This window comes from Meriones unguiculatus, chromosome 1 (genome assembly GCF_030254825.1).
Source record: "Meriones unguiculatus strain TT.TT164.6M chromosome 1, Bangor_MerUng_6.1, whole genome shotgun sequence".
Lineage (NCBI taxonomy): Eukaryota > Metazoa > Chordata > Mammalia > Rodentia > Muridae > Meriones > Meriones unguiculatus.
In genome coordinates this window covers 52,960,411-52,984,449 of record NC_083349.1, presented here as the reverse complement: position 1 = coordinate 52,984,449, position 24,039 = coordinate 52,960,411, and the positions used below count along the sequence as shown (strand labels likewise).

At 45.5% G+C, this 24,039-nt stretch overlaps 1 long non-coding RNA gene across 1 annotated transcript in view; it reads right to left on the bottom strand.

Annotated features, from left to right (window-relative positions):
• Nucleotides 1–222: 222 nt before the first annotated feature.
• LOC132647984 (uncharacterized) overlaps nucleotides 223–24,039 on the bottom strand; it is a 30,699-nt gene continuing 6,882 nt past the window's right edge. Inside the window, exons 3-4 of the long non-coding RNA XR_009586324.1 lie at nucleotides 19,809–19,928; nucleotides 223–324 (exon numbers count right to left, since the gene is read on the bottom strand). This is a non-coding gene — a long non-coding RNA (uncharacterized LOC132647984). The remainder of the gene's footprint in view (nucleotides 325–19,808; nucleotides 19,929–24,039) is intronic.

Sequence of the window (24,039 nt, the reverse complement as noted above, 5' to 3'; positions counted from 1 at the left end):
TTCTACAGAATCATGCCATTTCATACAAAGTATTTTAACAGTCAGCCCCCACGTCCTCTCCCTCCCTGTTCCCGATGGTCCTTTCCTCCTTCCAAATAGTTAGGCTGGGATTTTGCCTTTGTTTTTGTTTTTGAAAGTGGACCCCATGTAGCCAAGGAACCCCTGATCCTCCCACCTCTACTTTCTGAGTGCTGCAGTTACCTGGATACAGCGCCATACTTGACTGCTGGGGCTGATTCTAATTTTCGGTTGTGAGCCTTTAACAGCTGGGCAATCTCTCCAGCCATAGGGTTGATTCTTGACAATCAGTGTTGTGTCTTCACTCTGCACAGGAGACCCAGATGGTCAATTCTTCTCTCACTTCATTGAAAATGGCAGGAGGAGGGAGCTCAGGTCTGCCTGAATCCGAGGCTCCTGCATTCATCCACCATCTAATATTTAGCAAACCTCGTCTATAAAGATAGATAGATCACAGCGCCAGAGACTCGGAGAGATAACTGCTGCCCCTCCCCCGTCTTTCAGGAAATTTAACTGTGAATTAAAGTATTTTGGTAGTTGTGGATATAATGGGAAGCACACGAGCTTCAGGATAGGTGGTCAGGGTCTGTCCACTTAGTAGCTGGGTCATATAGGGCAAACTGTTGAATTTCTTCCTGCTTCAGTTTCCTGTCCAGTACAAACACAAGTAGTTCCCTTCCTGCAAGGTTGTTGTGAGGACTGAGACAGTACTGTCAAGTGCCTGACACAGAGTACATAGTTACAGTGTGGTAACCACCACCCTCATTGCTCTTTTCAGGGGAAGAACCAGGCTCACGTGTGTATGCACGTGTACACACGTACACGCACAAGTACAGATGCACACTCACCTTCCTCCTAGGCGGGGGTCTGGGAAGGCAGCTCTGGGTGTGTGGTGGTGATCACACACACACACACCCACACCCACACACACCCCTTCTTCAGAGGCAGGAGTCTGGGAAGCCAGCTCCGGGTGTGTGGTGGTGATCACACACACACATACACACACACACACACACACACACACACTCACCTTCCTCATAGGCAGGGGTCTGGGAAGCCAGCTCTGGGTGTGTGGTGGTGATTACACACACACACACACACACACACACACACACACACACACCCCTTCTTCAGAGGCAGGAGTCTGGGAAGGCAGCTCCGGGTGTGTGGTGGTGGGAACCCAGGCAGAAATCTCCAATGGTGACAGACAGAGATAAGAGGCAGGAACTTAGGGGAGAGGTCAGGGCTAGAGATATGGATTCTGGGGTTATCAGCATGAAGGTGAAGGTTGGTACTGTGACAATGTTTCAGGTAAAACCAGGCAGAAAAATAAAGAAATAAGTCCAAGGTCCAAAGCCCTGGAATATCCACAGTTAAGGTCAGGGGAAAGAATTCGAAGCAACAGAGACAAGTATGTGAGGGGCTGTGGTTAGACACGAATGGCATCAAATTGTGAAAGCCAAGGAGAAAAGGTATTTGAAACAGAGCTGAGGTATGGAAGAAAACGGAAAAGGTAGTCTGTAAAAAGATCTACAAAAATGAGAACTGAGATGAGCACCTGCCCCCACCAAGTCCATGGTGGCCTCAATGCTGAGGAATTACCCATCCCGTCCATTGGACACTGGGAAAAAAGCTTAAGCAACTCTGCTCTGTGTAAGAGCAGCAATAAGTAGCCAGTCTTAAAAATGTAGGTTCCGGGAAGGTGGCTTCATTTTATTGGGGCAGTATGTAAATTCCAACGATATGGTTTCCAATTCCAGGAGGCCATTACCCTGCCTGAAGCTGCTACTTACTCGGTTTTGAAAACACCTCCTCCCACAAATCACAATGGTCTAAAAAAAAACGCCATTAGAGCAACATTCTTTTTCCTAACTTCATATTTGTCTGGGAGCAGACTTCAGCCAAAACGACCCATCACAGCAGGTTCAGCACAGAGCCGACAAGAGGGGGCCCCTTCGGTCTGTTAGCACAGATGCTAAAGGGACTTGCACAAAAACATATACACGACACCACTGTTCTCCCAAGTTCTTTGTTATTCTGGAAAACATATCTGTTTTCACAACATATTCGTGTTACCAGGTACTAATCTTACTGTCACTATTTTAAAACATCATAGTGTTTTTAAAGTTCAATAAATAATACTAAATGCTTTTTTAAATTATAGATAATATTTTAAAAATTAAAATGCAGATTCTGAGCCCACTCACCTCCCTGACCCTTATCATCACTACCAAAGATCCTGGTAGGAATGGGCTTAGCCCTGGAAGCATTTGTTTTTATTTTCATTTCTTGGTGTTACCGTGCCGGAGTCTTCAGACTGCAGTTGGTTAAGACAGGGTCTTGCTTAGTCCAGGCTGTCCTACTGCACAGCCAAGGATGGCTTTGAACTCCTGACCCTCGATACACTCCATGTACTCGGATGACAGGCTTATGCCACCATGGCCAGTTCACATGGTACTAGGGCACAAGCACCCAGTTTTGCGTGTGCTACACAAGTCCTTCATGAACTGGACTTCCTCACCAGCTGTCAGGATTCGTTTTGGATAGGAGCTTTCCATCTTTGTAGTCCCTGCTGCTCCCTAGATTATAAGCGGAAAGGAGGAAGAGAAATGCATTGTTTTAGGGGCTGGAGGGAAGCTCCCACTGGCATCGCCTTCTCCCCAGTTTACGTCTCAGTGCCAGTCAGTTGACCTCACCAGAGATGACTGCTGTGAGTTTATTCCCCAAAGTGTCATGGCCTCCCCACGTGCCCCGAAGCCTCCATTCTGGCCAACGCATTTAACTATGTTTGAAGTCCGTGTTTCCTTTGGTGAAGCTTTTCCCATTACAGTCATTTAGCAAAGGATTTATAACCCTCGAGGTAAAGTCCTCTGCAACAGGGCCTGCAGGATGATCCCCGCCATGGACACATTAAGAGCCCTTCAGGTGCATTAATGTCCCCAGCCCCTGGATTTATTGCAACACAGTAAAGTCTGTCTTTAGAAAGCACACTCTTAGATCCATTTATCCAGCAGCCTTTTCCAGAAAGAGATCAGAAGGCAAATGATTTGAGAGGGAGTCAAAGAATGCCATCTTTTTAATTAGTGTGTTAAACACAGGAACACCTAATACAAATATTTGGCTGTGGGGTCAAGCAGTGGCCCTCAGGTCACCAGCAGAAATTTATAGGGGACTTTAAGGGCCCTGCACAATGATCGTCTTGGTTATGACTTCTGAATTGCTCTTCAATGCCAAAACCCCTGCATTTAGACATAAAGAAAATTTGCCGAATTAGGGCACTGCCCTGGCTAAAATGTTTGCTCTTTTCCTTGAAATGAGTTGCGGTCATGGAAGCCTTTCTGTTTTGTTGTCGCGGGCAGCTTTACTCAAGATTAGCCCTCTTAACACAGCCTAATGACTCACTAATTTAAAATGCTTTCTGGGTAGGTGCTGGCCTTGTCCAGTCGACGTGGGGGAGGAAGGAGGGGAGATCTAGTTCAGAGCGTCTCAGGGTGATGTGAAGCCACACCGCCCGCTTTGTCATGAGGTATGCCCTGCACGCAGCTTCACCAAATGTCACAGTGGAGAAGTTGTCAGTCACACACTCCGCTCGCCTTGGGCCCTGGCACACCAATCAGATGCAGTGTTTCACTCCAGGAGGCACAGGGCTCCACACTCTGGGCCACCTGCCTCCGAAGAGCCGGGCTTGTTTCCGGGCTGAAAGGAAAGGTGCTTGTGCTGTGATAGGAGAAAAATCCCTGTGGCCTAGGTTGGTCACACAGGACAGAGCAGCAGAGAAGAAAAATAAATAAATTCTAGGGCCAATGCCAGGCATGGTGGCACACACCTGTAATCCCAGCACTCAGGAGGCCGAGGCGGAGGAGTCATGAGTTTGAAGCTGCCTTGGGTGACAGAATGAGAGCTTATCTCAAAAAGTAAAATAAATAAATACTAATTGTTTAATTTTAAAACCTTAGGGATAAGATTTGGGGGAAGGTGTACATTTCCTTTCCAAGCACCTTTTCAGGACCCAGGGCTATCTTTAAATACCATACTAAGTAGAGCCTAAATCGCCTCCTTTTTTACGAGGCTTTCTCTCATTATCATCCCAATGACGGCTGTCACGCCTGCACAATGCCTGAAAAGAAGAGCTCTGTAAAACCTTCTAGAATAATCCTCACACCTCCGGGCGCTTAAATTCATCTTGGCATGCCCAGAGCCTAACCCCATGTAAGGTCTACAGTACATATCCATCGAATTCCTTTTTAATTTTATTTTTTACTGCACGTGTGTGTGTGTGTGTGTGTGTGTGTGTGTGTGTGTACACACATGTAGGTGCCAGGGTGTGCATGTGGAAGTCAAAAGTCAGTTTCATTCCTCTACCATAGGAATGTGGGAATTGAACTCAGGTCTTCGAACTTGTACAACAAGCACTTTTACTCACTGAGATGTCTCAATGGCCCAGGTAATGAATGTATTAAACGATTTTTAAATGCATGGACAGAGAGAATAGAGAATCATCAACTTCATATATATATAATTTTTTTAAGTGCAGATATTCCTTACAAGTATTAGAGGACCGTTGGTTTCTGTCATTGCTGGATGCAGTAGCCTGAATATGAGCCGGATCCCCCCAAAGGTCCATGCCTTAAAAGTTTGATCCCCAGGTATTTTAGCTAGCTTTAATGTCAACTTGATATAACCTCGTGTTACCTGAGAAAAGAGTCTCAATTGAAGGACTGCCCAGATAAGACTGGTCTGTTGAGAATGCCTGTGAGGGGGTCTTGATTGTCAGTTAATACAGAATGTCCAGCCCACTGTAGGCAGCGCCATTCCCTAGGTAGGTGGTCCTAGACTGTACAAGGAAGCTAGTGGACCACCAAGCAGCGCTCCTACATGGTTCCTGCTGTGCTTCCTTGGCTGTGAGTGAATTCCCTGATCATGGGTTTTGCTATGTGAAATAGCAAGCGTTTCTAGTCCCCATCTTGACATCTTTCTACGGTGGACAGTGACCTGAAACTATAAGCCCAAATAAATACTTTCCCACCCAAGTTGGGTTTGGTGAGAGTGTTTTTATCACAGAAACACCAATGAAATTAGAGCACCAGAGTAATGCTACTGGGGCTGCTGCGGCTTTTTAAGAGGCAAGGTCTTTCGGCAACAGGGGCATACCTGTTGGGATCAGTAAGCAGGCACTTCTATGGCCAGCTTCAAGGGACCTGGTAGACCAGTTATCAGGCAGTTATGAAGACACCTAAAGCTACCTGCGCATGTCCCTGGGTCACCCTATAAGAGAACTGGGGCCCTTCCCTTTCTCTCTCTCCTCTTCCTCTTTCTCTCTCTGGCTCTCTCCCTCTCTCTTGTCTCTGTCTCTGTCTCTGTCTCTCTCTCTCTCCCTCTCTGTAACCCCCTTCCCTTAATAAACCTCCCGCGTGGAACCGATCTCGTGGTGTGATTTGTGGACCTGCATGTAACCTCACATTTTCCATATTTCCTAACAATACCCACAAAGGCATTATGGGACTCTGGCATCTTCCTCTTTGCTTCCTAGTTCATGACTTCGGTAGTTGTTTTTATTTTTGTTTTGTTTTACCATATACTTCTACTATAATACATAGGTTTCCAGAAACAGAAAGCAGCAGGCAGTCCTAGGCTAAGATCTAGTCTCTGAACCATGGATAAGAATAACCTTTTTCCAAGTTGAAATAATATAACTTCAGTACATTGATCCAGAGTGGACTACATATACAGTGGATACGAACTATCAGATAGCTTTCCCCTGAGGAGGACTGAAGTGCTGAGCAATTCTGCAGCATGGAGTACAGCCATAATAATAATAACTAATATTATTACTATACAGTTATATAATAATCATCTAAAACAATTGTATAATATACATATATTATTTTGATACAATTTATATCTATACAATCCCATATAAATAATGTAATAATTATAAATATAATAATTATTATTGTTATTGTTTTTATTCTTCTCTCTCCCTCTCCCTTTCTCTCTCCCTTTCTCATCTCATTCTCATGTAGCCCAGGCTGGCTTCAAACTCACTGTGGGTGGACATTGAACTTGTGATTCTCCTGTTTCTATGTCCCAAACGCTGAGATTATCAGCATGGGCCACCCTGCCCAGTTTATGCAGCTCGGGGGACTGAACCCAGGGCTTCAAGCCTGCTAGGCAAGCAGCCAGCACTCTGCCACGTGAGCTACATCCCCACCCCGTGTCGGCTCTGCTCCTTCTCTCACCTCTCTGTTGAGCCACAGAAAGCTGTTCTAGTCAGCTTCCCCTCCAGCTTTGAGCCCATGAAAAGCCAACATGTCCCCTAGCAAAGAATATTTGTAATAACTTACAAATTTGAGAGCCCCTGGAGATTCGGTGTAGATCAGAGGAAGTCAGATTGGTGCAGCACTGGCCCTCAGTCATATGACAGAACAACTTGTTTGATTTTCCAAGCTTTGGTAGGTATGTGGTTCCTTCCCAAAATAATATAATTTTCATCATTATTGCTTTCTCACAGTAATGGTACTAAATCTGACACATCGGGTCTAGCAGTGGTGGCACCCGCCTCTAATCCCAGGCAGAGGCAGGTTGATCTCTGAGCTCGAGGACAACCTGTTCTACAGAGTCAGTTCCAGGACAGCCAAAGCTACACCGAGAAACCTTGTCTAAAAATAAAAAATAATTTAAAAAAAAATACAGCATCAGCAACTAAATCTTCATCGGTGGGGAAATTATTAAATAGTCTGAGAACAGTTTTTTTAAAAAAATCTGTCCACAAGTTCATAAATTGGCAGATTGGCAGATTGATAGGCAGGTTGGCAGAAACACATGTCATTGATTTGTTGTTGTTGTGTTTCTCTGCAGTGATGAGAATGAAACCCAGGACCCTAAGTCCACAAGGCAAACTCTCTCCCACAGAGCCCTTCCTTTACTGGTTTTGAAATATCAAGAATTACCTTTCTAGATATCCCTAATCACATACACATAAAAGCAGACAATCAGATCTGGGAACACTACAGTGACGGCAGTAGCCACATCTAAGGAGGAGAGTAAAGGCAAAGGGGTCAAAATGGCCTCTGACTTCCTCCTGCTGGCTAGCTTCCATAGCACTGCTCACTCTGCAGGCTGCTGAGGAGAAAAAAACCCTCAGTGGATGCTACAATACGGACCTTCCAGGCAGGAGGTGTCCACTGGTAAAACAGTGGTCTGAAGGACATGGGGATGATCAACCCCTTGGGAGTGGATTTGAGGCCAACTTTGCTCAGGGAGTTCATGCTTGGCATTGTAAACCTAATCTAGGAAGGTCATAGGCTCTAGAGGAAACTTTTACTCAACGGATCTGTTATCAAACTGCTTTCTAAATATTCCGGTTTATGAGAAGATTAGTGCTGATTAATTAATTAAGATCGGTGCTGCTCACAGTCTTGGCCAGAGATGCCCCTACAGTGGTCAATAATTACCCCTCCCTGCCCTTCAATAACCCTAGAGAAGGCCAGCAAATGTTCCTGCTGTCCTCTTCCTCAATTCGACACCAAGACAGACAAGCACTGAGCTGTCGCCTGCTCTAGCCAATTCAAATGACTTTCTTCCCCCCATGTTAACTGTGCTGAATACAGATTCACTTCTTTTTTAAGACCTCTGATTTGGACTTGTTCTGTCCTTTTTGTTGGACTTTTTTAAAATTAACACCTTATTCTCAGAGGTTCCCTGGCTCTGAGAAGCCTCCTCTGGGTGTCTGCCTTCTTCTCTACCCTCTTACTGTGTTCTCTGCAGACACCAGCTTTCTAGAAAACCACCTCACTCAGCATTGGGCATCAACCCGTCTCCTCTGTGCTCTAATTTCACTTTCAAGTCCTGGGTCCTTGGCTATCCCGTGCTCTGGCTTGTTCCAAAAAGAAAACAACAATCTGAGCAACCCCAGTCTTTGATTGCAAAAGTTCTGGAAACCACCGGCTCAAGAGTGATCAATTCCTTCCTGCAAGCAAATTGTTCCTCAGTTTTTTAAAATAAATACATAAATTAAAGATAAAAATAAATGAACCAAGCTCTCCTCTACTTTAAAAAAAAAATCCAACAAAACAAAACAAACAAAACGCTTTGTTTTCTCTGTGGTTCTCTTAATATCCCAAACAAGGAACTTTAATAAACAAAAGAGGTGACCGTATCTAATATTTATTGTGTTTAAGCGCTGTGCCAGTATTTAACAAGTTGTAGTGATAATTCCTTCAGGGAAACTAGCAGTTCACCTCTGTTCGTTTTTTTTTTTTTCTCTCTCTCTCTCCTGTTGTGTATCCAGTTTCCCCAGCCCCGGTTTTGAATATTCACACTGCAATTCTCTAATCTTTTTGTTCACACCTTGTAGTTTGGCCTTGGATTAGTTCACTCGGCGATTAGCGCCTCGACAATAAGTGCTAATCTCTCCCGTAAAATACCTCAAGGCTCTGCCCTTTCCTAAGTGTCTCTGCCCCAGCCAGGGTAGTCCAGAGAGGATATCCCTATTGTGAGCTCTATCTACAAGGCATTTCCCTTGCACACCACCGGCTCAGGAAAGGCCTGCTTCAACTCTCGTGACACAGTTAAAATTTAGGATTGCCAAGCCCATATTGCACCCACAAAATAGAGCGTGCAGCTTTGTGCGCGGCTTGTCGCTGGTGCAGCAAGACTAGCGGACGGGCCTCTAGAGGGCGCCGCCGGCAGTCGCAGCCAGGAAGCGTGGATTCTGGGTCTCAGAGAGCCAAGAAGGCACTGTGCTAGGTTTGAGACGCCCCCGTGCCCAGCCGCCCTAAGGTGAGAGCTGAGCCTTCTCTGAAGCAGCCAGCGCCAGCTGCCGACGCTCTGCCGACCGGTGTGAGACCACCACCAGCTCCCCGTAACCAGTTTTCCCCTAGACCGTGAGCGTATATGAACTAGCTGGCCCCTACAGTGGTCCTTGCTAATTCAAGTGAGGTGTGGGTTTGCCCTAAATGCAGTCTAGAACAACGGTCCTCAACCTGTGAGTCGCCACAGGTCACCATCGGAAAACACATTACGATTCCTAACAGCAGCCAAATTACAGTTTTAGTTCTACGGTTGGGGGGGGGGGGTCACCACAGCATGAAGAACTGTATTAAAGGGTCGCAGCGTTAGGAAGGCTGGGAACCACTGCTCTGGAGTCCCTCTTCCAAAGAGGCACACTTTTAGCAAGCAACCTGCTTGAGGAAGGACCAATACGAAAATCTAAAGGCTTTCATCCTCCGTGGCAGGCGCTCAGCTTTCACTGGACCACGGTAGTTTCAACACTTTTAAAAGTTTCCAATAAAGACTGTCTTCCCCATCTGTCCCTCCTCCGCATGCACACTTCTGGGGGATTTCTCTCCACATAAAAAGGACTCAGATCTTATCGTTTGTGTCATTATTGCAACTGATTCTATTGTTTCTCATTACAGCACACACCTGTAAGGTGAGATCGGCTTTTGCATCATTCTGCCCATTCACCCACTCTTTGGTCTACATTCAGCAACCTTTCCCAACCATTTCACAGGTCATAAGGTGGAGGTCCAGAGAGACTTAAACTGCACAGCCGTTTACTAAGTGAAGTTAAGAAGGTAAGGTCACTAAGTCCGGTGTGACGGCGCTCACTTATTAATCCTAGCACTCGGGAGGCAGAGGCAGGGGGAATCTCTGAGTTCAAGGCCAGCCTGGTCTATGTAGTGAGTTTCGGCACAGCCAGGGTTACGCAGAGAGACACTGTCTTGAAAAACCAATAATAATAATAACAATAAATAAAGTAAAGTAATGACACATCACCCAACTTCCACAGTCAAGAGTACCCCCACCAACTTCTAGGGGGCTCCTTCTCCACTGTGCACTCGTGATTGGTGTGAGCCAATTCATAGCAGCAGAGCAAGAGCAGGAAAACAATCAGCGTGCGTCACTGTTGCGTAGGGCTGAGGAGGGCTTGCGTCTGTCCATAGACCAGACGAGTGGGAGGGGGAACCCCGGAACCAGACAGAGTAGCAGCCACTCGTTGTGAGTTCTGGGCCTGGGGCGGAGAAGTGAGAATTCCAAAGACTGAGTTGAGGACAACCTGGAGAGAGCGCATAGCTTTGCTTTTCTTCACCTTCACATTCACCTAGACCAGGCGGGCCTGGACCAATGAACAGACCCCTGAGATACCAAATACGATGACTGGGAATGGAGGGCACTTAACTAAAACACAAATTCCGAAGCCCACAGAGTGAGACCCTGGGAGGCGCATGCGCACAAGCTTCCCAGGGGGTTCTGACCACGTGAGAGGTGCATAAGCCAGATGGCAGGCGGTGCAGGGCGGGGCGCGTCTACGCAGGTCAAAGGCAGTTCCACTTGTTTCTGCCTTTAACTAGGGAGAACCGGCAAGCAAGTGGAAGCCTCCTGGAGAGCTGAAACAGAAAAAGAGAAAGACTGTTTGAAAGGAAAGTGTAACTGAGAATTGTGGCTCGTGCCTTCCATCCCAGCATCCGAGGAGGCAAAGCTAGGAGCATCCTGTGAGTTTGAGGGCAGTCTGAAATACATAACTCGTTCCAGGCCAGCCATGGTTGTATGGTAAGACCCTGTTTCAATACAAACAGTAATTGGATTGTATTGGTGTACCTATAAGAAGGGAAAGAGGCCTCAGAGAACTATCCTGGCAGAAAATACGGTACCTGAAGCAAAAAAGCATAAAAAGATGCCAAGTCAGAAGCCAGTGAGTCCTTGATTTTGGACTTTTAGCTTCCAAAACTGAGAAAACCAATTCTGTCCCTGTATGAACTTTTTCTCACACTCCAACACTCTTCTCCAAGCCTCAGATCCTTTTCTGCAAAATTGGGACAGTAATGTTATCCTTACCATAGAGCTGAAAAACTTACATGAATGGGGGGGGAGGAGTGTTTAGAAAGCTAACAGTCATACAATAAGAGGTAATTAATATGGTCTGTGTAATAGGATAATGGCATAAGATAACGAAAAAACTCTTGACATAACACCTACTGCTGTTTAATATATGGCAATATCAACATTATTATACATTTTAGATAATTTTAAGTCAATAAATATCATAATTATACAGTACTTGTCCTTCCAAAATGCCTCCAAGTTCAAGGAAATATTTTTTTAAAGCCATGTGGTAATCCTGGTACAAAAGAAAAACAAAATTTCAATAGCTTAATTTTTTTTCTCAATAAAACATCATGGAAAGAAATTAGTGCAACCAATTTTCAAATCCTGGGAGAACCAGAGTCCACAATGTCATTAGGAAGCGCTTTGGGCAGGCTGAGAAGGTGGGCTACACAGGACACAACTGCTGTGGACAACAAAACGGACCTCACTAATTGCAGTGAAACTTCTTGTCCCACATCCTTGAGCTTTCTGAAAGGTCAGGAAACAGGTGCTCAGTGCCATTGTTCTTGGCTCCATTCCTCCATTTAAAGATTCTCATTAAATCAAGGAACTGAGGAAAGCGTGTTGAGGTCAGGCACAGGTCCAGTGTCTCTTAAAGGGTCCAGTGGGGGAGGAATCAGGAAGAAAGGAGGGCCCTGCCAAGGCTGTGGAGAGGTCAGAGGGAAAGAGCCAGAGGAAAGAGGTCATACCGACAGGTACCCCCACAGTCTCTTCAGAAGTTCTTTGGGGAGCCTCCTCCCTCCACCAGCCTGACAGAACCTGCCACGTGAAACAGCAGAAGCAAAGCCCCAGACGCACTTCTATCCTAGCTCTCCCATCTCACCCAGCCACTCCTCTTCCTTGGCAGGTATTGTGAGAGGCTAGGGTCTGTGCTAGGCTTACCTAAGAGGAGGAACGAGCCAGATAGGTCTCAGACCTGGGAGAGCTGCAGGCAGGGCAACCAATGGAGCCAAGGCTCAGAAGAAACAGGGAGCTTAGTGTACTGAAGGCAACTGCCAGAAACCCAGGGAGCAGAATTCGGGGGTGCATGTCTGTCATCCCAGCACTCAGGCGGTAGGAGCAGAAAGATAGACATGTAAGGCCAGCCTGTGCTGCACAGAAAATTTCGGGCCAGCCTTAGCTAAAATTATAGCTACATAGTGAGAACACACACACACACACACACGCACACACACGCACACACACATATTCATTCCCAGGAAAAGATTACAGAAGCTCAAAGTTGGACCAACAGAAGAGTAAGGAATGGTTTAGAATATGTTATGTTGCCTAGCACATGATCATCAGCATATATATATATACTATTATAAAATATATAAACAAACAAACCTCCAATTTGAATTGAGACAAGGTCTTAATATATAGCCCTGGCAGGCCTGGAACTTGCTATGTAGAACAGGCTAGCCTGAAAGTGACGGAGATCCACCTGCCTCTGATGCCCCAGTGCTAATGTTGTAGGTGTGGGCCAACACTCCCAGACAGATTTCTTGTAGTCCCAGCTAGCCTCGAACTCACTGTGTGGCTAAGGGTGACCTTAAATTCCCAACCTTCCTGCCTCTACCTCCCAAATGCTGAAATCATACAAATATGCCACACACACAGCTTAACTCTTATTTTATTTATTTATTTGTTTGTTTGGGAGAAGGATTGCGCCATGGCATCCTTGTGGAGGTCACAGGACAATTTGCTGGGAGCATTCTCTCTCCTTCTATCTTGTCTATTCTAGGGCCTGAACTCAGCTCATCAGACTTCGGGGCAGGCCCCCTTACCCACTGAGCCATCTTACTGGCCCAATTTTTATTTTTAAACAATTTATTTATTTTTTATTTGCATTAGTAGTTTTCCTGCATGTATGTCTGTGTAAGGGTGTCAGATCCCCTGGATCTGGAGTTACAGTTTTGAGCTGCCATGTAGGTGCCAGGGGATTGAACCCAGATCCTCTGGAAGACTAGCCAGTGCTCTTAATCATTGAGCCATTTCTCTGGCCCCCCAATTTTTATTTTTAAATAGTGCTTTCTTCCCCCTACAAAGCCACAAAAATAAGTTATCTTTTAAGCATGGAAATCTTTGTTATAAAATTTGGAGTGACAATTGATTTTATAAACAGGCACACACATACACACACACACACACACACACACACACACACACACAAAATCTCTTAGAGTCTTATGAAAACCCAGTAAAGGCCTAGGAATATAGGCCATTTGCCAGAGTGCTTACCTAACATGCATGAGGACTGTGCGCTGAACCTAGGTTCAGTCCTTAGGGCTACATAAATAGGACATGGTGGTACATGCCTAGAACCCCAACACTGAGAAAGTAGACATGAGGATCAGAAGTTCAAGATCATCCTCGGATACATAACAAGTTCAAGGCCAGCCTGAGCCATGTGACACTGCCTCAACCTACATAAAGAAGTAATAAGTGAGGTTGGCAGATTGGCCCTGATGGGAACAGTCAGGCTGCTTTAACAAGATGACTTCAGGGAAGTCACATAGCAAAGGAAGGAGGAACTCAAACACATGTTTATCTGACACTAAACCTTACCATACCCTTCTGCGTGTTACTATTTTTGTCTCTTTGTCTCAAATCCTGGTTTGCCTGTTTTTCCTTTTCAGTACAATATTTGAGGAAATATATTCTACCACAAGAAACATTTCATAAGTTCTTATTGACAGTTAAAGTTTTCTTCTTAAAAAAGATTTTGGTGTGTGTGGGTGTGTTTGCGTGCGTGCACGCACCCACATGCCCCACATGTGGAGGTCAGGGGACAATCTTTTGGAAGTCAGTTTTACCACAGTTTTGACACAGGATCTCTCCCGTTGTCTCTGTACACACGAACACATCACTATTAAACTAGAAATTTCTCCTTGCTCTCAAGGTCTTATATTAATGTAAACACAGTCCAGCAATGTATAGTGGTGGACACCTTTAATGCTAGCACTCAGGGGGCTGAGGCAAGAAGATCTCTCTGAGTTTAGGACTAGCCTGGTCTATATAATCTCACTCATGGGCTACGTGCCAACGATCTTGGGTAGGCCCACCCCTCCAGCTCTGCCATCCAAAGCTGGAAGGCTCAGGCAGGCTCCAGACCACCTCAGCCCTCGTCCTTGGCAGTTGTCCCAGAGTGCTGGCATCTCCAGCGTGCTCACCTCCACTGTAACTGAAGCTGCACCTTCACAACGGCCTCGTTCAGGAACCCTGCCCCTGCCAAACCATGCAGTTTCAGCCGCTCCCAGTGACCCCTTCATGCCTGCAGAGCCAGCACCAGGTGGGATACATTGCCAAGTCCACTGCCAAGGGAAAGGTAGGGTAGGCTTAGCCCCTCTGGATCACAGCTTCCTGATCTTGAGGAAAGAGCTCCCTAGATGATTTCACCTCAGTGATGCTGGCCTTTTAATAGTCACTGATGCTTCGGCTCTAGCTAACCAGTATCAATTGTCTCAGGAAAGCCAAGGCTTCACTTCTAAAGATTCTTAATTCAAATATAGTATACAGATGATGCTGAAAAAAAAAAATCTTTGCTTCTGTCTGAAGCTTCACAAGCCAGGCCTCCACCAACGGAATCCCTCTCAACACTCTCATCTTCCAAGCTCCCACAGAACAGCCATTAAGCTCTAAACACTCAATGGCTTTTCCAGTTCAAAGCTCAAAATTCCTTCCACAATCCTCCAAAACTCAATACAGTCAGGTTCTTCATATGCCAGGGACTAACTTCTGTCCGGGATTGTTTCTCTGTTGCTGTCACAGGCACCACGACCAAAAGCAACTAGGTGGGAAAGAGTGCCTTTGGCTTACAGGGCACAGTCCACGGAGAGAATCCAGGGCAGGAGCGCAAGGCAGGAACCTGGAGGCAGGAACTGAAACAGAAACCATGGAGGAGCACTGACTGCTCCCCCTGCACATTCTCAGCCTGCCTTCTCATGGCACCCAGGGCCACCTGCTCATCCCTGGCACCGCCCGCAATGAGCTGGGCCCTGCCACACCAGTCGTCAATGGAGAAAATGACCCACAGACCTGCTCCTAGGCCAGTCTGATGGAATCAGTTCCTCAAATGAGGTTCACTCTTCCCGAGTGTCAGGCTGACAACCAAGACAACACAACTATGGTAATGTAAGTCCGCTGTGTTCTGTTCGCTCAAAGAGGAAAGCATGCTCTAGTAGGAGTGAGGGGAAGGAGGAAAAGGCCTGTTCTTAGGGTATACAGCCTTCTTTATGAACCATTTCTTAAAATATATATTTTTTTAAATTTGGTGTCACATTACAGCCAAACTGTACTTTATACTAAAGGTATGGCGCAGCAAAAAAGAAACTTAAACACAGGAAGACAGTGTATAAAAGGCTCGAAAGTAACCAATAGCCTTTCCTCTTCGACTGGCAGTCCTGGGGACAGAACCTGAGGCCATGCGCATGCTAAGCAAGTGCTACCACTGAGCGACAGGACCTTGGCTCTTGAGACAGAGTCTCACTGTGTATCCCAGGCTGGCCTCAAACAAGTGATCTTCCCATCTTTGCCTTTGAGTTCTGGACTTACAGGCATGAGGCTGCAGAAGCAAGGGCATGCTGATGGAGTCTGACAAGTCTGAACACCCAGAGACCCAGCGGGGCCAGCGGGAGCCTTCCCAGTCTGCGAACAAGTCTGAAGGGGTGCAGAGACCAGTTTGCACCTCTAAGGCAAGCAATGGGAACAAACTGTCCCTTCGGTTCTCTTTGCGCCTTCAGCTCACATCGGGGAGAACCAGCTGCTTTGCTTATATATTCATTCAAATATTCATCTCACCCAGAAACACCTTCACAGACACCCCTAGAATAATACTTAGCCAAATACCCCAGAACCCTGAGTGTGGTCAGGCTGACATGAGAAATGATTGGAAGCTCCATTTTTCATTCTGATGCATTGGATACAGCCCAAATATCATATTTAGAGGTTGCTCTTTTCTACGTGACTACTTCCCCACGGGGCGGGGAACCCAATCTTAGTCCTATCCACATTAGTACCTCACTACACTGATAATATGGTTACCAATGGCTACCAAGTTTCACTTCTCACAGTCCCCCACCACAAGAGAGGAACTGCTCATACATTCTGTGGTTCACATTCAAAAGTCCTAGAGAAAGATTTTGACAGACTTGACTTGTCACGAGCGGCTACCGCTGCATCAGTCAGATATAACTGAGGGAGGAAGGGGTGGGACCACAACTTGGGGATGGGGGTCAGGGGGAGAGATTATCCATGTGAAGCTGAGGAAGAATCATGGTTCCAGGAGTGATGGTGTCAACGGAGGCTCAGCATCACACTTAGCATCACCCAGCTCGTTGACTTTATCTCAGAGATGAAGAAACTCAGGTTCATGAGTAAATTACACTCCAAAGCTGCAGGTCCAGCCTTTGGTGAAAGAGAAAACTGAGACTAGCCATCCCAACTACCAGCCTCAGGCACTCTACTTGCATCCCTGCGCACTGCCTTGATTTTGGTTTTGAAATCCAATAACAAATGAATCTCAAGTTAGAGACAGCCTCAAGGTGTATTGACCTTTAACTTGTGTGACAGGCTTTTCTTGGGAAGACACAAATCCACCCCCTCCAGCCCTGACCCCGTAGAGGAGCCGATGACAAACCAAAGCACAGATACCACCAAAGTTCAACCTGTGAACCATTGAGTTAGACTTTGTTGGTATCTGTACTTTGGTCTGTTGTGGGATGTCTATCTGAGGTGAGTAGTTGGTGTGTTGGGGTGTGTGTGTGTGTGCGTGGGTGTGTGTGTGTGTCCCTGGGGAGAGTCTTGTCACACAACACTACACTATAGAAATACAAACCTTTCCTATTGATTTCTCCAACAGCGGGATTTCAGAATAACTCACGCTCAGCAGACTAAAGTTTACATTATTTTACTTAGCAAGTGGGAGAGAAAAGAGAAAAGAATATCCATCTACAGGTTTCTCAGACCACCTAGACCACCATCATATACTAAAACCCTACATTTCTACTAAAGAGAAGGAAGCAAACCAGATGCATCAACAAAACAAGTTGCAGAGTATTAAATCAAACACTAAGCTGAAAGAAAGAAAGGAAACAAAACAAAACAAACAAACAAAAAAACAGGTACAAATTGTGTCAGCCTGTTTATTCGGATATAGTGGCACTAGCAACACCTGCCTCACTGCCAACAGTCCCATGGGGGCTGGGTGGGACTACAGAATGTTTTATTTTCTTCATTTTGCTCCTCTGTAATACTTGGATTGTACCGATAATTTTTATTGATTGCCAAAAACATTACGCTAAGTGGAAGAAGCCAAACACAAAGAAACACATTGCATGATTCCTTCTACATGAAATATCATAAAAGAAAACCCATCAGGATAGAAAATAGATTAGTGAGTGGCAGGAGCTGATGTGAGAGATGGGAAGTGAGGGCTTCACGCCCACGGAGTGGGGGAGACTAGTGATCATCCCACACTGTGAATTTGCCAAGTACCACCAGAGTATACAGTTAAAAGTAATTCACCTTCTGTTACACGAATTGTGCCTCAATTCAAAAACTGTTGGGGCTGAAGAGATGATTCAAGCGAGAGGACCCGTGTTCAGGTCAGGTCGGTACCCACATAAAATGCCTGGCGCACAGGCTTCTACCTGTAAAGCCAACACTTTGGAAGCAGATCCCAGGGATGAGCTGTGTCTACTGGACCAGTGAGCGCCAGGTTCACAGAAAGACCCTGTCTCAAAAAATAAGGTGAGACACAGTCAAGGGAGAATCCCCATGTCAACCTCTGCATGTACACACACACACACACACACACACATACACAGAGAGAGAGAGAGAGAGAGAGAGAGAACGCACAAGTACAGAGCATTTTCACACAGTGTGGAAGAAACCTTAAGAGTTATGTATCATCCCCTGTGGGTTTGACCAAATTGCTTATCTTTGCAGCCTTCGCTGTGTGCACCTGACCTCAGCGGTATCTCCGGATACCGGGTTCTAACACTGTGACTCTAGACACGGTTATTCCCTCCAGGGAATTAACACACATTCTAAGATTGCAAAGACTCATTGTTTTCCACAAAGGTAGCACATTGATGACCTTCCACGGAGAAGGCAGAAGAAACTGTGGCTTTCAAAGATTCTAAGTGGATCGACTCATCCAAACCCAATCACAAGTGGGAAGTGACCAGAGAAAGAATGTGAGGAAGTCAGAGGTATACAGAAAATAATAAAGAAACTTATTGGGTATCTCTAGAAAGCACTGTGCCTTGTAAATATGATTTATATTTTAAAACTCGGTTGTTGGAAGGAAAAATTAAAAACGCAACTTGCCCAAGAACTCATGTCGAGTACCTGGAAAGGTTGTGTTGAAATTTGAGTCTATTTATAGTCCAAAGGCCATGTTCCTTTCATTTATCAAAAACAAAACAAAACAGGATTCAAGGAAAATGAATGAGAAGTAGAAGCAATAAATTACCACAGCAGAAGCAAAAATGGGCGGGTGGCTCATACGTGGATTCCCAGAACCCCAGGGGTGGGGCTGAGAGAGCAAAAACATGCGTTTCAGACCAGTCTGAGCTATAAAGCAAGTTCCTGCTTCAAAAGGGTCTAAGAATATATGGAAAAAAAAAATCACAAAGCAAGCTGGAAGATGAAAGCAACAACAAATATCCAGCTAACCCCAGCCCTTGAGAGTGGTCATCCTAGGCCAGTCCCCATCCTAGTCCTCTGGCTTCCCTCCTTAAAAGATAACGAAAACTATATTCTTTCATAAACAAAGTCCCACTGCATTTAAAGGACCTCAGACACCCATTTCCAGAAAGGAATTCTAAAAGTTATTGTGGGATTAGTGCATATTAGTTCGTTTTGCTATAGCAAAGGAGTTAGACCAAAAGAGAAGGTAACCCTGAAAATAGACAAATGAGAAAGATTAATTGCAAAGAATAAGTGATATATGGATAAAATATTTAAGCAAAGTAAGTGTGCGTGTGACCGAGGAAAAGAACCAAAGGTGAGCACAGAGCCGAGCGGGAGAAGCAGAAGCCAGCTGTGGTTCTCCCTGGAGGAGCTTCTGGATAAGAAAAATGCGAGTTGTAGGGAGTGGAGGGAAAAATGAGAAAGAACACCAGATCACAAGCTGGTGAGCCATCACTTGGTGGAAACAGGGACCAGCTCGAAGATAAACTGCCAGTGAGTCTAAGGGTCGGAAGGGTGAGTCTAAAATGGAAAAGTCAAGGTGCTCAGAGCCTCAAGAAGGACAGATTTACCCCAAACCTGGAAGAGAAATACTTTGGAAATTAGGAAGTCATTGAAAACTCTTTAGAAGAACCAATTTTCAGTTAAACTCAGAGTCAAGAAAGAAAGCCTGGACTTTCATTAAGTCTCTCTCTTCCCCCTCTCTTCTCTCTCTCTCCCTCTCCCTCTCCCTCTCTCTCTTTCTCTTCTCTCTTCCTTCCTTCCTCTCAGTGCTGGGTTTTAAAACAAGGGTTTTGACCATGTCAAACAAATACTCCACCACTGAGCTACATCTCTGTCAGGGGAGAAAAAAAAAGGCTTGAACGTAGGTTACAGTGGTGAGAGCACAAAATCCCACCACCAGATCACCAGAGAGCATCGCCGGTTTCTTTGGTTTGGCCTGATTGCCTCCCTCCTCCCTTCCTCCCTTCCTCCCTTCCTCCCTTCCTCCCTTCCTCCCTTCCTCCCTTCCTCCCTTCCTCCCTTCCTCCCTTCCTCCCTTCCTCCCTTCCTCCCTTCCTCCCTTCCTCCCTTCCTCTCTTCCTTTTTTCCTTCCTCCCTTCCTTCTTTTATTTTCTTCCTCCTTCCCCTTTCTTTCCTTCTGCCTTTAACACAATGCAAAACACATCCAATATACAATCTAGCGCTCCATCACTGAGCTACATCCCATTCCATCTTTTTACCTTTTATTTTGGAGCAGAGTCTCAGAAGTTTCCCAGGCTGGTTTTGAGTTGTGCATCCTCCTGCCTCAGCATCCCGGGTAGCTGGAATCACATGCCTAAGCCCTGAGGCTCAGCTCTCAACTAGGGAAAGAACAAGAGCAAACAGCGAGTACAGCGGATACAGGACAAGAAAAAGACGTAAGTATGATGACCCAAGCTTTTCACCATCCGAGGAGGCCAGCCCAGAGGTGGGCAGATCCTAAAAGCTGAACCTGATCAAGCTGGCTGCTTGCACAGCTGTGTCCCCTTGGAACACTGCCATTCCATTAAGCTAAAGAGTACTAATAAATTATCTGTATTCAAAGACAGTGTAGAAGAGCTCTGATTTCAGTCCTGGCCACTTGGTATTTGGAAAGCTAGTTAGGGGCTCATTCCTGGGAAAGATTTAATTCTCTCTCTCTCTCTCTCTCTCTCTCTCTCTCTCTCTCTCTCTCTCAATAGTCATTAGCAGCCTGTAGTTCTTTGTCTAAGGGGTGGGGCATGGTGAGATCTTCCCCTTCTCCATTACTCTTCTATTGGTGTTATCCTCGTTTGGGTCTGGTCTAAGCAAGAGTGTTGTTGCGTTTTCATGGGTGAAGCATCCCTGTCGTTACTAAGGGTTTGAGATCTCAAGGCAGACTTCCTGGTCCTCCAGCCCTTACAATGTTTCTGCTACCTCTCCTGTAATGTTCCCTAAAGTCCAGGTGCAGGGGATGTGCTGTAGACCTATCAACTGGAGCTGAGCACCCCATGACCAGGTTCTGTTTTTGTTTTGTTTTTCTATACTTTAGCCAGTTGTGGCTTTCTGTAGAGGCCTGTTTCCTGCAAAGAGGAGTTTCTTTGCTGAGAGGTGACAGCTACACCTGTTTGAGGGTAACAAAAAGCATTTTTCTAAGAGTTAGTTGTTTGTATGCCGGGCAGTTTGCGGTGCACGACTTTAATCCCAGCACCTGGGAGGCAGAAGCAAGTGGATCTCCGAGTTCAAGGCCAGCCTGGTCTACGAAATGAGTTCCAGGAGAGCCTAGGCTACACAGAGAAACCCTGTCTCAAAAGAAAAATTAAAGATTTGGTTGGTTGGTTGGTGTGTGTTGGGGGTGAGGGGCACAGCATGTGTGTGTCAGCCTTGTTCTTTAAGCGAAGTTTCTCTTGTTCTGCTGCTGCACTGCATAAGTGAGCTCCTGGCATTCTCCTGTCTCCACCTCTCCTCTCACCATGGGAGTACTGGGATTACATAGGTGAACCACTGCACCCTGCTTTTTACCTGGGTTCCAAGAATTGAACTCAGGACCTCAGACTTGCAGAGCAAGCATTTTACCCTCTGAGCTATCTCCCTGGCCCTCACATGATTTTTAAAGACACTCAGCTTTACTAACACAAATGAAACTAAACTCCGTAAGATCTGGTAACATCACTGCCAAGAGGTGTTTGGGGAAACAAGACCTCTTGTACTTTTGGGTGGATTGCAAAAGGCTATGCAGGCACTCAATTTAGCAATGCTTATTAAAATTTACTTTGGTTTTTGTCTGATTTTTGTTGTTGTTTTTCAAGACAGGGTTTCTCTGTGTGTGTAGCCCTGGCCATCCTGGGACAACAGTGGCAGCTCCCCAGAAATACTGACACCTGAGCAAAATGTTTGCACAGGAATGTTCAATATTGCTCTTTTTGTTATGACAAAAAACACCCCCCCCCAAAAAAAAAAAAGAAAACCCAAACTGAAATAGTCCAAAGCCTAACGCAGAAAACTAAGTGTATAATTTATAGCACATTATATCTTGGAACTTCCAAAAGCAACACAAAATTGTGAGATAAATATGTCCATATGACGTCCTAATCTATCCGAGATACACCAGTAAAGAAAACATGCAAGTTTCTGGAGAGTGTGTGTGACACTCATTTTAGCTCTTTGCTTGCTTGTTTGTTTGTTTTTCAAGCAGGGTTTCTCTGTAGCCCTGGCTGTCCTGGAACTCTCTTTGTAGATCAAGCTGGCCTTGAACTCACAGAGATTTACCTGCCCCTGCCTCCTCAGTGCTGGGATTAAAGGCATGCGCTACCACGGCCCGGCTTTATTTTAGCTTTTTAAAAACAGTAAGATTCTTTGGTGTGTATTGGAACAATATGTAGTAACTATTGCTTGATGTCACTATAAATAAAATTTATAAATAAAACAATTTATAAAATTACAAATAAAATTTTATTTTATTTTTCTTCCTTGCTCCTTTTTCCCTCCCTTCATCCCTCCCTCCCACCGTCATCCCCCCTTCCTTTCTTTCTTGTGCTGAGAACCAAACCCGGGGTCTTGTACATGCTAGGCAAGCTGTCTCCTACTGAGCCACTCCTGCAACGTAAATTTTAGGATTATACATTTCTGTGCTTAGGTCGGTGTCTGTGTTAATAAAACACATTTATTACTTTTGTAATTAGATAAGAAGAATTTTAACATCAGTCTACAGGAAATGCTGATCTCTGCACTCAGCATTTACAACTACTCATAAGAGGGCTCCAGGCAAATGTCCCAAGTCTCTTTCCAGACAAGGGGACACTCAGTTCTGTGTTGACACTAGGGATCTCTTCCCTGTGGTGTCTGCGAGTAGGAGGAGGCCCACCCCAGAGCTATTATGAAGAAGCTGAGGAACAGCATCCAGAAGCAAAAGCTGACAAAATGGCCAAGGAGCTCACTCTACGGAGCCAGGTAAAAATGCAAAACCAAGTGGAGAGGGCCTGACACTAAGAGGGGGTGTTTGGTGACTCTGGAGTGATCCTCTCAACAGAGAAAGTATCCCCTCATCCTGACAGGAATCCATGAAGAATGTAAACCCGCAGTGAGTAACTGCAGTGAAAAGAAGCAGTGAAAGGAGGACGTTGGGCTGGGGAGATGGCTCATTGGATAGAGTCCTTGCTGCTGGAGAATGAGGACCAGGGTTCATCCCCAGCACCCACCGAGTGGCTCACAGCCATCTCTTAATTCCAGTTCTTGGGATCCAGTGCCCTCTTCTGGCCTCCAAGAGCACTACACAGCTGTGGTGCATATACATACATACATACATACATATACATACATACACACATACATACATATGTGCAGACAAAAATACCCATACACGTAAAATAAATATTTTTTTGGTGTTTTGGTTTTTCAAGACAGGCTTTCTCTGTGTAGCCCTGGCTGTCCTGGAACTCGCTCGGTAGACTGGGCTGGCCTTGAACAAGTAGATCCACCCGCCTCTGCTTCCTAAGTGCTGGGTCTAAAGGTGATCAGTTTTTTTTAAGAAAAGAATTAAAGCTACTGTTTTAAAATAAATTAAAAAATTAGGCAAAAAGGTAAGCTTCAGTTCAGCGCTGGCCTCCACACGTGTGTACATATGCATGTACGCACGTGTGCACACACACACACATTAATGTATGCCTACACACATCCGAACCTGTGGACAGACATGTGCCTGCACACTCACAATCCATCAGTCAACTAATTAATTAAAAACCAGGTGTGTCGGCCTATACCTGTGATCTGACTGCTCAGGAGGCTGAGGAAGAAAACTACCAAGAGTGTAAGACCAGCTTGGGCAACATGGTGAATTCTAAGCCAGCCCGCGTTATGGCGTGAGACCCTGACTCCAAGAAACAAACACACACAAGCCAAAACGACTGAAAGAAGAAGCAGCAGCAACAAAGCATGAGGCTTGTTTAAATATTCTATTTTGGATGGGTTCAGATTTTTTTTTTTAAGAAAAAAAATTACCTTCCTAAAGCATACAGTTTCTTAGGTGTAACTTCAATTTCTTTCCGGTCATAGGCCTATGAAAATTGTCATACTTCCTCCATGCAAATCCTTGTTAAAACTGTCTCATCATAGCACACCAGCTAGAGGATGTTTTACAGAATCAGGCTCTTCCTTTGACATGTGCTTTTGGGAAATGGGCTTCGTGTTGGCCGGTTGCTGCCATGCGGAACCCTCAAAGCCCTGAAGTACAATGCTTGTGCCGCCATTTCCATCCCCCGAAAGCTCTGTGTCCGGAACCTCTTGGGCAGTGAACCATTTCCCATTGCAGCAGGGCTGGGTGAGAACTCCTTTTTAGGCAAAGCATTAAAAGAGGAGTTGGCTGAGCAGAGCTGAAAAAGAAAAGAAAAAAGCCTTGGCCAACAGGGTGGAGCCAGCCCTGGGCAGAAGTATTACTTCACAGTTGCCTTGGCTTCCTGTGGCTGCCAATAGAGACAG